At 41.9% G+C, this 15,525-nt stretch overlaps 1 pseudogene; it reads left to right on the top strand.

The window, feature by feature from the left end:
- Positions 1-12,773: 12,773 nt before the first annotated feature.
- LOC102482269 (UBX domain-containing protein 1 pseudogene) lies at positions 12,774-13,702 on the top strand (annotated as a pseudogene).
- Positions 13,703-15,525: the final 1,823 nt, after the last annotated feature.

The following is a 15,525-nucleotide window of genomic DNA, read 5'->3' as shown; positions in this document are numbered from 1 at the left end:
AAAGCCCAGGCACTTTTTGTCAAAATAAATAAATAAATAAATAAAATGGAAGTGGTGGAATTCAGGACTTAACTCTCACTGTTCTTTCTTCAATCTTTGCCTTCTGGAACGTTCCATGCTTGAATATTGGGTGTGCGTTTAGCGATTAATCAATAAAAGCATACTTGCCTCAATTTGGCTACTGTCCTTTGCACAGTGTCCTCCAGGTTACTTCCCTGACAGTCCGGATGAGGTGGGGGATCGTGAGAAGAGGACAGTGTTAGTAACAACCAGCAGAGCAGGAGTAGGAGCGCGCTGAGTCTGTGGCAGTGGTAACAACGTGAGCACTTCCCTCTACCGTAATACCAAGAGTTCCTCATTTTCCAATCCTGAGTAGCTCGGCATCTCAAGATAGTCTCTGATCAAAGAGAAAATTTCTCCTCTTTCTACTTAAAAGAGGTTAGGAACTGGAATTTGGAAAATTTAAAACCGAAAATGGTAAACTCTCTCCTAGAAACTGAGAATCATGAATGATGGAAAAGTCCAGGCTTAGTATTAATTAATATAAATTTACCATCTGCTCCAGATTGACTAGCCCATCTGGTGTCTGCTGCCAACTAGTATCAACTTCCAGATGCCCCTGTTGAGTGTAATTTTTTTGGGGGGAGAGAGTTTTTTTCTTTTTCTTTTTTTTTTTTTTGCAATAGGGTGTGTACACTTGCCAGGAAGACAGAGAGAGGCAGAGAGACAGAAAGCGAGAAATCACCCCTCGGGGGGATGGCCACGCCACAATCCCTTCTCCTCCATTCTCCTCTCGGGATCTTGGGCACGCGTGCATACGCACCCGGTGTGAGTTTGAGCCTCTGGGTCCAGGACGTGAACCGTGGTCGACTACATGGGAGTCCAGTGACATAGCCATTACACCTACTGCTGGTCCCCTGAGTGTAATTATTACAGTTTGTACATGATTTAAAAACAGATGTCGAAGGGCAAAATATAGGCGTTTCATCACAATTGAAGTAGTGACGGCTTTTACTTTTATGACAGCTTTGATCTATTCATATAAAATCATTAGTTAGGCTGGAGATGTTTTAAAAAGTGGCAACTGAAATGAGTTGGAGAAACTCCACAGTCCTGATAAGGGGCACTGCCACTGGTAGGTAACCATAGGCATGAGAGAGGAGTAGGCTCAGGCAGATTCAGTCCTCCTAGCGGAACAGAGAGTTCTGATGTGAAAAGACTGACAAGTCCTCATACCACAGTCCGCCCAACTGGTTAATTAATCGAGTTTGCGCAGGCGCTGTCCTAGGTTCTGAAGCATGGCTCAAAGGAAGGTAGGTGAAGTACTATGGAGAATTAAATGTAAGACTAGTATCTTTCCTAAATAAAGCCTCGTGTGGATCTGGGCTGCTTACAGCAGACGGAACTTAACAGTGGGCTTGAAAACAGGTAATCTGGGTGTCTGATTTTTGACAAGTCTCTGACGTTTTCTGGAACTCTTTGACAAAGGCTGGGGAAGGGTCAAAAAGGGTTTGTCATGAGAATCACATAAAACCCTTGATTTATATAAGAGTTGATTTATATAATTTTGAAACAAGTCAAGATACAAATGAATGAATACAAATAAGTCATGTAAAATAGCCAGAATTGTATTTCATTGAAAGAAAAATAATTTTTAAATCATACTTAACTAAGACCATGTACACAAAGCTCATACAAAAAAAAATCTTGAAAGTGCTTCATGGGGAAAAGTCAGAATAATTATTTTATAAATCTTCAAATTAATCATTGTTAACTCAACTTTTTGTTTCCTCTAGCAGACCCACTTTTATGAGATGACCAGGCTAAAACAGTGTAAATTCACTTTGACAAATATTAATTGACCACTTACTATGTGAAAAGCAGAAAGATAGGCACTATGAAAAAGTGAAAGATTAATCCTCATCCAGTTAGAAACTCTCGCAGTTATGTCTTGTCTGTAGTCAACATCCATTCTTGTTGATGCTTGTTCCATCCTAGTTGTTAAAGATTTTGAAGATCAGCATAAAAGGGTGAATAAAACACAGTTTCTCTAGGCTTTAGGCTCCTTTTGGTTTTCCAAATGCACAGTTGGTATGAGGTACTATTAAAACAAATAGTCAAAGTGCTAGTTAAAGCATAACAAGGACTGAGTGCATGGTGAATGAATTGTAGTAGACAAGTTTAGTAAACCTGTGCTGTTTCACTAAGGTGTACTTACTATCTGATTCAGTTAATTGACAGCATGCGTTTTGCCAGTAAAATACAACTCTCATTTTGGCTTGGAGAATTGTTGGCTCCCTGACTTGATCCATAGTTTTTTTTTTTAAGAATTATTTATTTATTTTATTTTATTTATTTATTATTATTATTATTTTAATTTGCTGTAGGGAAGATGTGCTCTCCAGAGAGAGAGAGAGAGAGAGAGAGAGAGAGAGAGAGAGAAAGCAAAATGCCAGGTCTGGGACTTTAACCACAGTTAACCTTCTGAGAATTCCAGTGCCTTAATCACCAAGCCACCTGCTGGCTCTGATCCGTAGTTTCTTCACTGTTTTTTATTCTTTTTGATTTCTGACTATTGATAATTGTTTTTACCTATAACTGAACACCACCAGATATTCTTAACTTAACATCGTTATTTTTACAAACATTGTTAGTTTGCGAAATCAGTAATACTACTGCCATTTTATGACAGGTCTAGTGAGGGGCTCAGAAGTAACTGGGGAATTTACTAAGGAGTGGTGACTGGGAAGTTGTGAAGGAGTTAACCCAGAATTACCTATTTAATTTTATTTATTATTATTATTTTAATTTGCTGTAGGGCATGAGAGAGAGAGAGAGAGAGAGAAAGTGGGAAAGCAAGATGTTAGGTCTGGTACTCAAACCACAGTTAGCCTTGTGGAAGTCCAGTCTAACTAGCCTCAGATCTGAGCCTTTACCCATTCCCTGCTGAGTGATGAGTATTATCACATGAACCTATCACTGCCTGTACCCTACTTCTCTCTCGCACTTCCATTCCTCACTCACCAGATTATAGCCCAGGCTGAAAGTCCACTTTTATATAGTGAAAAAGAGAAGTGTCCCCTCTCACCATAGCTATGAAGACAAATAGCATCTGTCTTAGAACCAGACAGGGACATCTCAATCATCAGCACAGAGCGGACAGTGAACTCCTGTTATCAGCAAAGAAGGGATATTTCTTCATTGCAAGATCTTTTGCTACAGAGTGCGTAGAATTCTGGAGGTTATGGGAACAGAAACGTCTCCCTGGTCATCTATAAATCAAGTCACAAAAGCCTTAAGCGACATTCAAATTGAAATAGACTCAAGAACAGTTTCTGGAAGAGGGGTGGGGTAATGAGAGACGATTCTTACTGATTATACTCTTAATATATGCTGGAGACTAAATGGGAGAATTTCATTCACTGCTTCATACAATTCGGTGGCTGAAATTCATTTCTCACCCTCCTTGTAAAGAGCCATGTGACTGTGATGTTCATGATAATTAACCATGAGGTAGTCCTTGCTAGCCTTTCTGGACTCTGGTGTTTCTCATTTCCTTTCTCTTCTACAGTACTTGCAAGATCGTGTTTGAAAGATCATATTGACAGATTGCTTCCAGGGGATATTTTTAGTGCTATGGATAAGAAAATCACCAGCAAAGGTCAGATCTTTCACTGTTTTAATTAAATTGTGGTGGAAAGAGATTATATCATCAGGGTGGCCAGCCAGCTAGCTCTGCAGCAGTGCACAAAGGCATCGAAAGTCTCCATCATTACCATGCCTGCGTAAGAGTGACGCGGGACACCAGGGCCAGGTTTTAATTTAAAATGAGGCTTCAGAATTGCTTAGAGTTTTTTCAGAGTTGTCAAGGGATATTTAATAATGTTTTGTAGATCCACAGCGATTGTGATTATTACTTTATATTGGTATAAAACTTCATTACTTCCCCTTCAGATATGAGTAGGCAATGTTTAATCAATAGGGTCTTCTCATTAGCCATTTAATGCCACCAATTTCAATCCTTCTCCCAACTTCCAGGAGATACAGGTTTCTCTTGGAAGTTTTCAAAAGCATTTTCCCACTTATTGACTTTTTCATGTATTCTCCAGATGAGAAGATTGTCCCAATCTTATTTTAAAATTAAATATATGACAGAGCTCTCATGAGAGAAGGGGGCTTGGTTCCAAGGGAGAGATGATGCTAAGGACTGTTCTTGAAGTGTTGTGGCTGTGACTAGCTGAAATATTGCTACTTTGTAAATGAATACAAACATTCTCACTTACATCTGTTTCTTAAGAGACCAGTTCCACCAATGAGTCAGCTCAACCTGCTTCTTAGACTGAGTGAGTGGGCAATAGCAAATTTTAAAATTGGTTCTCTTGAGTTACGCATTAGATATCAACATATTTATTTAAAATGCCAGAAAATATTCTCAAAACTGTTTTTAAAGGATCTGAAAGAGGCTCTTGTCTTAATTGTTATTATCTGTCCTGTGGTAATGATTATGTCTTTTGGGGGGAGGGGAGAGGAGATGCACAATATGTGTGATTTGTTAAAGACAGAAGCAGTTTTGTAGAATATGACAAGTGGGACACCAGGCTGCGTGAGCACAGGACAGCGCTATGGCTAGTGACAGTGGCTACTTCTGGTGAGAAGAAACATTTTGCAAGACTAGAAAGTTTTCTTAAGTGATACATATAGGAGGGGAAGAAAATGAGGAAAAGAAAGGAGGGGAAAGAAAAAGTGTGTGCCCTAATTAAAGTGTAAGCCTACTTGACATTTTCTGCTGATAAAAGTGGTGAGAATGATCCCAACATCCCTTCACTGCATCTTCCATATACAGTTTTTTTTTCTTTTTTTTTTTTTTGACTGACAACTGTTTGCACATGCCAATTTAGCTGTAGCCCTCCTTCCTGAGAAGGCTACGAAAGGTATCAATTAACTTCAGTGATGATTCCTGTTCTCTGGGTAGTTATTTGTAGTTTAAAATCTGGCCTCACTTCTGCCCTAATTCTTTCTTCCCCTTCATGGCCAAAACCCTTGGAAGAGTTATTCTATTTCCATTTGCTTGTTTCCCTCTCTGATCTGTCCTCTAACTCTGCTATGTCCACTCCATTTTACTGAAACATCCTAGCAGGTCATGATTTTGCCATAATTATTGACACAGTAGGCCATCCTGTCCTTTCTAAAACACCTTCTTTTTTTTGTTGTTTGTTTCTGTGGCACCAGAATATCTCATTTCCCCCCTCTCTCTCTTTCTAAAGGTTTTTGCGATAGGGTGCATACATTTGCCAGAGAGAGAGAGAGAGAAAGAGGGAAAGTGAGAAATCACAGAGGATGGCCACACCACAATCCCTTCTTCTCCATTCTCCTCTTGGGATTTTAGGCATTCATGAACATGCACCCAATGTGAGTTTCAAGACACTGGATCCAGGACTCGAACTGCAGTTGGCCATGTGGGAGTGCAGTGCCCAATCACCATGCCATCTGCTGGCTCTGCTCTATCTCTTTAACCATTCTTTCTTTGTCTTCTTCATGGAATTCTTGTCCTCTGTTGGTTTCTTACACGTAATTGTTGCATGAGAGTTTATTCCTAGGTTATCTTCTCACTTTCTCTGACTTATCTCATCCATTCCCTTAACTTCAATTCTTAGTTGATGTCAGCAGCTTCTATTTCTTCATCTTCAGGTCAGCCTACTCACTGGAGAGCCACACCAGTGCCAGCTGTTGGTGGCCTGGCCACAGACTTGTGCTGATTGCTTGGCAACAGTAGGGGTGGGCAGCAGCAAATCAGGCTTCAAGTGTGTTTGCAACCATTCCCCATTGCTTGTGTAGCCATCTGGGTTCTGCCTCTGGTAGGATCAGCAGGAGTATTGGATTCTCATGAGAGCATGAATTCTACAGTTATATGATTGTTTATCATATATTGCAATATGACAGTGGTGGAAATGGGTATACTGGATCTGGCTCATCCCTGGACTAACTGTCCATCCCAATACATGGAAAGATTGTCTTCCATGCAGCCAGCCCTGCCGCAGCAAAGGGTGAGGACCACTGGCCTAAAAATCCTATATGCAGGTACTTAAGTCAGCCTGTCAAACACTGAACCCATTCTCTTACTTCTAACCCCAATCATGCAAACATAGTCTCTGTATGCTCTTTACCTGTGATTCAAAATGGCTTGGACTCCTCTGTACTTAATTTCTGTATTCAATCTCCTTTTGCCCATTTCCATTGCAATGTCATGGTCCAGTCCACCAACTCTCTCTGCGTGGACTCTCCAGCAACTTCTGAATTGTTCTAACACCTGGCTTAGTTACCTGCAACCTAGGCTCTACAGCCAGAATCATCCCTCTTTATTGAAATGTTGATCATGTCATGTTTCCCCTAAAACCATAGTGGATAGAACGCAAGCTCTGTAACATGACTTAAAAATCACCTGCTTGTTCTGGTTGCTTCTGAATTTTCTGTCCTCCTCTCTTGATAGCCCAGAACCCCTTCTAATGCAGAGTTTTAAAGAGCTCTGCTTTCCTTCAGTCTGGAGGACCTGTATGTGCCACTCCTGCTGCTAGAGTGTTCTTGCCACCCTCCTTTTTCTGGTACACTGCTACACTACTACACTTTAGGTGTCAACTGCATTTTCGTTCTTTTAATTCATTTTGATTCTCTCTCCATAGACTGTAAGGCCCATGAAGACAGGGATAGATCTATTCTTTAAGGTTGGCTACACATGGTAGTTACTCACTAAATATTTTTAAATAATTCAATACATTTCAGAGGCTGACGTTCCAGCATTGGCTCCCAAAAGGTACTCACTATGCACATTTCCACTTTCAAGCAAAGACAGAACAGTACTGTTAAACTAGTGTTGCTAAGCTGATTGCCTATGAATTTGATTACATGAAAATCAAATTCAGATGCAATCACCAGTGATAAGAGTTCTTCTGTCAACATTGGCTTCTGATAGGGCCAGACACTAGTACAGCAGTAACGCACCTGAACCCATGTGTCCCAGGTTTGTGTGCTGGGGCCTTCCAATAAATGTCAGGCTGTGTCTGCATGCCTATGAACCACGCTGGCTGAGGCTGGGGTGGGCTATGGCATGAAGACCCGGTTGGGAGTGCCTGTCTCTCTAGCTCTCCTTCTTCCTCTTTCTCTGTCTTGCTCTCTGAAGAAATAAATCAGGTAAACCTTAAAAACAACAATATTGACCTCTGAGCTTCCAATGACTTCACAGATGAGTTTCCAAGTCACCTGGAAAGGGACTGCCCTGGGCAGAGGTCGATATGTAGGTTTCTAAATGCCCTCTCCTCCTAGGTGACTCAGAGACCTCGACTGGGCTCTGTCAGCCCCTGCCCTGCCTGTGTGGCTCCTCCTCAGTGCTCACTCTCTACTGCTTCAACTTCTATGACTGCGGTGCTGCCCCAGTCGTGTCTAATTAGCATCATCTTATTTCCCTTCTCGTCTCCTTTATTATCATCACCAGTCATACCTTATGCACCATTTCATGTGCTGAGTTGATTCTATCAGCAGTTCTGTGAAGAATTCCTAACTCTCCCTAATTATCAATAGTTAGTTAACTATCAATAACTATCCCCATTTAACAGAGAAGAAACTGAGGCTAGTCTATGATCAAATCATCTGTGGCCAAGTTGGTCTTTGAACTCTAGTGTAAGTACTTGTTTTTGTGGTTTCTGGAGGGTACAGAGTTTTCCTGTATATCACTGTCACCTGTCACACTCATGGTAAGTAGTAAGTGTTCCATCAGCACCATCTCACTGTGTAAGCTGGTAAAGAAATCAAGACATTGGAAACAAGGGGCCACATGGTAATTCTGTCATGAAATGCAACAGCCTGTGAAGCAGTCTCACATAGGAAAGTTCCAGGTTCAAGTCCAGAGATCTCCTTGAGTGCCTTGGGCCAGTGTTTACCCATACTTGAGCTGGCTGAAGGCTGGAGTGGATTCCAGCATTTGGACTCTTGGGTATGCACTCTTTCTCTCTCATACATACACACGCACACACACGCAATAAACAAACAAATGGTTTTGTCAAAGATGATGGAAATGAAACAGAATATCCTTTCTATTTGATGTTAATCCATTTTAATGTGCTTTCTTAAAGCCATATGTAGATTATAAAGCCTCATCTTCAACCACAGTCAGATAAGTAACAATTGAACTAGCAAAGAGTGAAAGGGCATGGAGCTTTCCTTGACAACAATAAGGACTGCTGACCTTCCAGAAAAGTGATAGCACAGAAAGCCAAGAATGGAGTGTAACAAGAAGACTAGAAACAAATACTAGGCCAACTTCCACTTTGCACCTAAATTGACCAGTGTGCACTTCAGACCAAATGTGCAACATTTTAACTGACATGGAATGTTGAAGATGACCATACTGGATGTGAAGTAAAATGAACCATGATATGTATGTATTTTGAGTTTTATTAGTTTTTCACAGCAAGAGTGAAATATTTTTATTAAAGATACTGTCGGTTCTTAGCCATTCTTAGGATAGATAATGTACTCATTTATTTACAGATTAAATCAGGAGAGGGAGATTAATGCTTGGTTTTGATAAAACTAATTGCAGTAAATCATAAAAGTGGTGAATTTTTAGAAAATATTCATAATATAACTTTCTTAAGAAGAAAAGGAAGATATTTGACTGCCATAACTAATTAATTAACTGGAAAATATACTCATATCTCTGCTTAAAAGAAAATGCTTAAATTAGAAGTGTGAATCAGGGATGTGAAAATGGGTATGTGAACACTTGGTTTGTGTCTCTGGGTAACATAAGTTCCTTGTTCCTGCTTCTGGCCTAGTCAGCATCTCCCAGCCTCTATGTGAAGGAGTCTTCGTACCAAGGTTTGCTTGATGAGGAAAATCAACGAGCCGTTCTATCCTCCCACTCTCCCATCTTCTCTGATGCTCTTCATACACATTCTGGGACTCTTGATTATATGTTCCAACCTGCCACTTGCAACCTGGATAATTGCGCCAATTGGTGAGAGAAAATGAATATTCTCACCTGCAAAAGACATGACGGCATAATGATAAGTAGGAAAGAGGACATGCATATTTTTGTGTTAACATCGTTTAAAATAGCCCAGGAGTCACAGGGACAGCATGTTCAACCTGTACCTCTGACCTAGGACCACTGGACACCATTATTGGATGTTGAAACACTCTTGGTCAAAATGCAATGGTAACAGTTGTATGAGTAATTGTTAATAATAATAATAATAATAAACAAAAATATTTCTTAAAAAATGTAGAGTGATTAATGTAAAAACAGAAGAGTAATTGTTGATAATAATATCTGTGAAAGCAAATTGTGAAGATGGTGACTGAATTAACCCGAGAAGTAACTATTTTGTAAGAAAGCTTAACAAAGGTACTGGTTAGCCTAGGTCGATGAATCAATTAGGAAAATAAAAGGAAGCAGTGAATGGGTCTCACACATATACACACAGGAGAGTTCAGAGATCTTCAAACTGTGTGTGTGGGTACACATACTTCTTTATTATCTCCATCTGTGTGTCTTTCTACACGTTGCCCAGTGAAATCTTAAAATGGTAAAATAAACATCCCGCCTAGATCAAAGAAGTCATGCAAATGATATGATTTGGTTCCTCTGTGCCTTATAAAACATAAAAGGTAGTCTTTTGGATTTGTTAAGATTGAAAATTTATGGGGCTTTTTGGCATGTGATTTAACAGTCAGCTACTAGATCAACAGCTCCAAAGGAAGTAGAGAACTAATGTATGGCTAGAATCTTTGCACTAATTAAAGGGGCCCTGAAACAGGCTTATTTCAGCCATCCACAGCCTGATTGGTTTTAACGGCATTTCCTGCAAGAGATGTCAACTCCTGTGGAAGCAACTGTGAAGTATACATGCAGGAGAACATGTCAAGAGAGAGAGGGCATTTGAAAGAATGAAAGAGGGGAAGGCAGGCTTTCACATTTCATGATTACCCTCCGATCTATTGAAAATTAAAACATTTTGGCAAGAGTGTGAGGACCATCTCAAGGATAATCATATGCCACTTTTTTTTACTGTCGTTTTTTTTTGCTGTTTTATAGTCAACTGAATTTTATTTGTTGCTCAAACCACCTTACATCTTTTTAAAAAATGTTTATTTATTTATTTTAATTATTATTATTTTTAATGTGCTGCGGAGCATGTGCGCTCAGCAGAGAGACAAAGGAGTAGGGAGTGAGAAACCAAGTGGCCAGGTTTTGGACTCAAACTACAGCTGGCGATGTGGGAGTCCAGCACCTTAACCACCATACCACCTGCTGGCCCATCACCTTACGTCTTTCAACTAGAAAAACACTAAATTTTAATAAAGATATTACAAGACAAATTAGAACCCAATTAAAATGTTCTTTGGGGGAGAGAACACCACAATTCTACTGAGTTAATAAAAACATTTTTATAAACCAGAGTATGTTTATTTATTTATTGAGAGATTTTTGCCTGAGGGCACATGTGCTTGCCGAGAAGAGAGAGAGAGACAGACAGACAGACACAGTGAGAGGGAAAGTAAGAAATCACCCTCCCAGGGGGATGGCCATGCCATAATCCCTTCTCTTCCATTCTTCTCCCCAGATCTTAGGCACAAGCACACATGTGTTCTGCATGATTTTCAAGCTACTGGGTCAGCATGTGGGAATCTAGTGATGTAACTGCTACACCAATCTGTTGGCCTCTATTTTATTTATTTTTAATTCCAGTCATGCCATGAATCCATAGGGAATAGGTTCCAGTAACTCAGGCTCCTTTCCATTAGTTCTCACAAAATATGCTTCTCTGGCTAGAGCAGGCTGGCACTTCAGTTGAACCTAGATACCTTTCTCTTTGATTTTCTTCTTTGACCATTTTCCTTCACACATTTTTAAGAAGCTATCTCTGCTATCTGAATGCTCAATATGCACATTGATTCTCTTGGCAAGAGTCTTTTTTTTTTTTTTTTTTTTTTTTTGGTTTTCTCACTGTGGGGGCACGCGCGCTTTGATTTTTTTTTTTTTTTTTTTTTTTTTAGACAGACAGAGAGAGACATAGAGACAGAAAGCGAGAAATCACCCCCCAGGGGGGATGGTCACGCCGCAATCCCTTCTCCTCCATTCTCCTCTCGGGATCTTGGGCACGCACGCACATGCGCCCGGCGTGAGTTTTAAGCCACCGGGTCTGGGACACGAACCACGGTCGACTACGTGGGAGTCCAGCGACATAGCCATTACGCTAACTGCTGGTTCCCTTGGCAAGAGGCTTGCCCTTAACCTGTTTGTTTACAACAATGCCAACAGCATGCTGGGTAACATTGTAGACTCTTCCAGTTTTGCCATGGTAACATTTGTAGGGCATTCCTTTTTGAACAGTACCCATTCCCTTGATGTCTACTATATCACCTTTTTTGTAGATTCCCATGTATGTTGTCAAAGGAAACATTCCATGTTTTCTATATATTGGGTGCTTTTCTGCTTTCTCTTTCTGTTTGTCATTTTGGTGAATTACTAGAGGATGGAGGTTCTGGTCAAAGAGGCATATGCTACTCTTTCAGACTAAGCATGGAGAGGGGCTAGCCAAAGAACTGAATGCTTTTGAGATGTGTTTATGATTTTCCTTGAAGCTTTCTGTTAAAAACGCTTTTTGTGTTTGGGGTACAATAGCAAAGAACAAGAGGCAGGGAGGCCAAGAGCGAAGCTGTTATGTCCTTGCTTTTGTAAAGAATCTCAGACCATGATTCTGGCTAAATACTTTTCTGGATAACTCCTAGCATCACTTTAAATGTGTTGTTCCAGGCCTGGTATGTGGTACACTTGGCATGGGATAACCATCACATTTTTTCAAGTTAGTGTAGTCAAGAAATAGTAAATTCATGCAAACAAGCATAAATATGGGGACAATAAATTTGGAGCTATTTGAAAATAAACAGGAAATCCAAGATACAAAAAAATCAATAAAATAAAATTTAGTGCAAAATGTAGTTGCATCTTGAATTCACTCATGTTAAGCTCAAATGTGCACCAAAACGGCAGCTTCTCTATTTTCTATGACTGAACTGATTTCACTTAGGGGGCCCCCATGAGTGAGAAAACCATTTGGCAGTCTATAGCATTTCTGTTTCTTCTAGTTTGAGTTGTATCTTTTCTTAATATCCAATAGCTACTGAAGAAGGACCTCAGTGGCTTAATTTGGATGGTTCCCTTTGCCTATCCAAGATGGAGCAATGGAACCCTGGTATATGAAGAGGAACTCATGGTCCTTTGGGCAGGGCAACTGGAATCTTGGAGCCATTGATGATTCCCTGCCTCTTCACTTTCTCTCTGGCCCCGGCTAGTCTACTCTGTCCTTGCGCTGGTGACTCTGGGGCTGCAACACATTCAGTCTGGCCACTGGAGGTGAATTGCCACTTACCCTTAGAGCCCCAGTCCCAGTCACATGCCCCTGTTTCACAAACTCTTGCAGCAGCCTCTTATTCCATCCCCAGATCTTTGCCAATCCACATTCCCTCACTGGAGTGTGTGGGGACTTCCAGACACCCTGCTTGTCACGCACTTGCTGCATGGAATTACTGAAGTAATCTGTGTGTTCAGTAGGGTGACCCCCAATATTATCACAAACATTTAACACAGGTGACATGGGAGGCACTCAGCCCGTTTGTCCCGCTTTGCAATATGAGGTGTCTTCAAAAGTGAATGGAGCCCTCCCACCTTGCTTCTCGTCACACCAGGTCTCCGCAGGGGCAGCAGCGGCGGCGCCATGGCGGAGCTGAGGGCCCTGGAGAGCCTCATCAAAATGGGCTTCCCCAGGGGATGCGCGGAGAAGGCTCTGGCCCTCACAGGGAACCAGAGCATCGAGGCTGCGATGGACTGGCGAATAGAGCACGAAGACGATCCCGACGTGGACTAGCCTCTAGATACTCCCCTTGGTCAAGTTCTGCAGAGCAGGGTGGCCCTGAAGGATCTGGGTCTGCTACTGGATAAGGCAAACCCATTCTGAGTGAAGAGGAAAGATAGGAACAGACTAAGAGGATGTTGGAGCTGGTGGTCCAGAAGCAGCGGGAGCGTGAAGAAAGAAAGGAATGAGAGGAACTGGAACGGGAACAACAGTATGAAGACAAGGGCAAGAGTTGTCAGCTGCACGCCAGAGGCTACAAGAAGAAGATCTGCACAGGGCTGTTGAGGAGCTCAGGATGGAGAAGGCTGAAGAGTTAGCAGCCAGCCAGAGGGTTTGAGAAGAGATTGAAAGGGACAAAGCTGAAAGAACCAAGAAGTATGGTGGTAGTGTGAGTTCTCAGCCAACCCCACCAACAGCAGAGCCAGGTCCTTGTTCCCTCTTCACCCAGCCAGGAGCCTCCCCTCAAGCGGGAGTATGACCAGTGTCACATACAGGTCAGGCTGCAGGTGGGACCTAACTGACCCAGACATTCCAAGGCCCAGGAACAGCTGGCAGCTGTGAGGCTCTATGTGGAACCCCATGGTGGAGAGGAACCTGGAGGGGGCCAGGACCCTGTGCAGTTACTCAGTGGCTTCCCTAGACGGGTCTTCTCAGAGGCTGACATGGAACGGCCTCTGCAGGAGTTGGGACTCACGCCTCCTGCTGTCCTGATTGTGGCCAAGAATACCCCAACTGAAGGGTCTTTATCCTTCCATCCTCCTCTGACCTCTTCATCTTTGATAAAGTGCTGATAGCTCCTTCCTAACAAACAAATCTTCTGAGTTAAGTATAAAACAAAGTGAATGGAAAACGCATATGATAAAAAACTACACATGGATTTTAATATTTCTTATGCCAAAATAAACTTAAACTTTTTGAAGTACCCTCATATTCAATGGCTATTTGACAGCAGAAACTGCAGTGTCTGTGAGCTGCTAAAAAGTCAATTCCCAGGATGTGTTTGTCTGATTTTTTTGGCATGATAAAAAAGGAGAATACCCAGAGATTTTCATTATTTATGTCTCCCTGAAATAAGAGCTGACACTTAATCTTAGTGGGATTTAGAGATTTCAGTTCCTCGGGTGCAGAGACAGGAAAGTGTCATGGTAATAAAGCCTTATTAATTCATTTTGGATAAAGGTGCAATTCAGGAGGTGAATGTAGGGAGACATGATCCCAGGTTGTGTTCCCAGCTATTCACTAGGTCCTAGTGCATCATTCATCCACAGACGGACGAAAGGCTGCTCCAACAGCCTTCCCTGGCCAGCTAAGTTCAGGCTCATTCTGCGATGGGGACAGTAGATGGGGTACTGAGTCTGTGGCTTATTTGGGTATTACAAGCCTGCTGCTTTGGACTCAGTAGCACAAGCTAAAGCCCAGGAGAACAGTTGAGGCCCTGCCTCCTCTTCCCTTTTTATCACCTAATGACATAATTTTACTTAATTTTTAAATTTAATTTAATTTTAAAAATTAATTTAAAATTTTAAGACGAAGTGAAATTAGGAACAGAAAGGCTAAATATGTTAGTTATGTATCCCATTCCACTTTCCTATGCATCTTTTCTCACCCTGCAGCTACACGGATCTGTCCCAAGGCTATCTTCCTTGGTTACTCTCCTACTTCAGGCCTTTTCTTTCCTTTTTTTTTTTTTTTTTTGAGAGGTTTTTGTTATAGGGCGCATGCGCTCGCCAGACAGAGAGAGAGACATAGAGACAGAAAGTGAGAAATCACCCCCCAGGGCGGATGGTCACACCGCAATCCTTTCTCCTCCATTCTCCTCTCGGGATCTTGGGCACGCACGCACACACGCCTGCGCGCGAGTTCTAAGTCACTGGATCCCGGACACAAACCGTGGTCGACTACGTGGGAATCCAGCGACATAGCCATTACGCTAACCTCTGGTTCCCTCAGGTCTTTTCTTGACACCCTACTTCCCTAAGAGTATACCCCTCTAGCTGCCCAGTGTCTAAGGCCTCTTCCTATGTTTGGGGTATTTTCTTGTGGGAGGAAGAACCATCTCTCATGTCAGAAGTAAAACCATGCTAAATATTCAGACTTTCTTGTGGTTAGAATTGAGGCATATTACAGGGGCTCACGCACTTGAACAGACTTCGAATTGGGAGGTGACACGAGTGGCTAGGGAGAGTTCCTTAGCCCTTAGAGGCAGGGCGTCTGGTGGTAGTATCGGTATCTGGTCAGGGCTGTGAGTGTGGCCAGCGCTCAGCTGTGGTGGCAATAGCAGTGTCATTGTGTCCATTCTAGATGGACGTTGTGATTGCAGTGCAGTCTCATGTAATTCTTTAGTCCTAGGAAATTCTGTGAGCTGCCCAGGTACAGTTTAATACTTTTATTTTCTGCTTTCTGTTTAAGTTGATCCAAGTTTGTTTCTAATGGCAACTAAAATGCCCTGTTGACCACATGGGCCTTTTAGAGTGACTGTCCACTTAAAAATTTCACCAAGGGACCAGCAGGTTAAGGTGCTGGACACTCCCACATGGCTGACTACAATTCAAGTCCTGGACCTGGTGGCTTGCTTTCTCACTTTCCCTCTCTCTCTCATGAAATTAAAAATAAT

Source organism: Tupaia chinensis, unplaced genomic scaffold, assembly GCF_000334495.1.
Source record: "Tupaia chinensis unplaced genomic scaffold, TupChi_1.0 Scaffold147554_1, whole genome shotgun sequence".
In the NCBI taxonomy this organism is placed as follows: Eukaryota; Metazoa; Chordata; class Mammalia; order Scandentia; family Tupaiidae; genus Tupaia; species Tupaia belangeri.
This window is presented reverse-complemented; position numbering and strand designations above follow the sequence as displayed.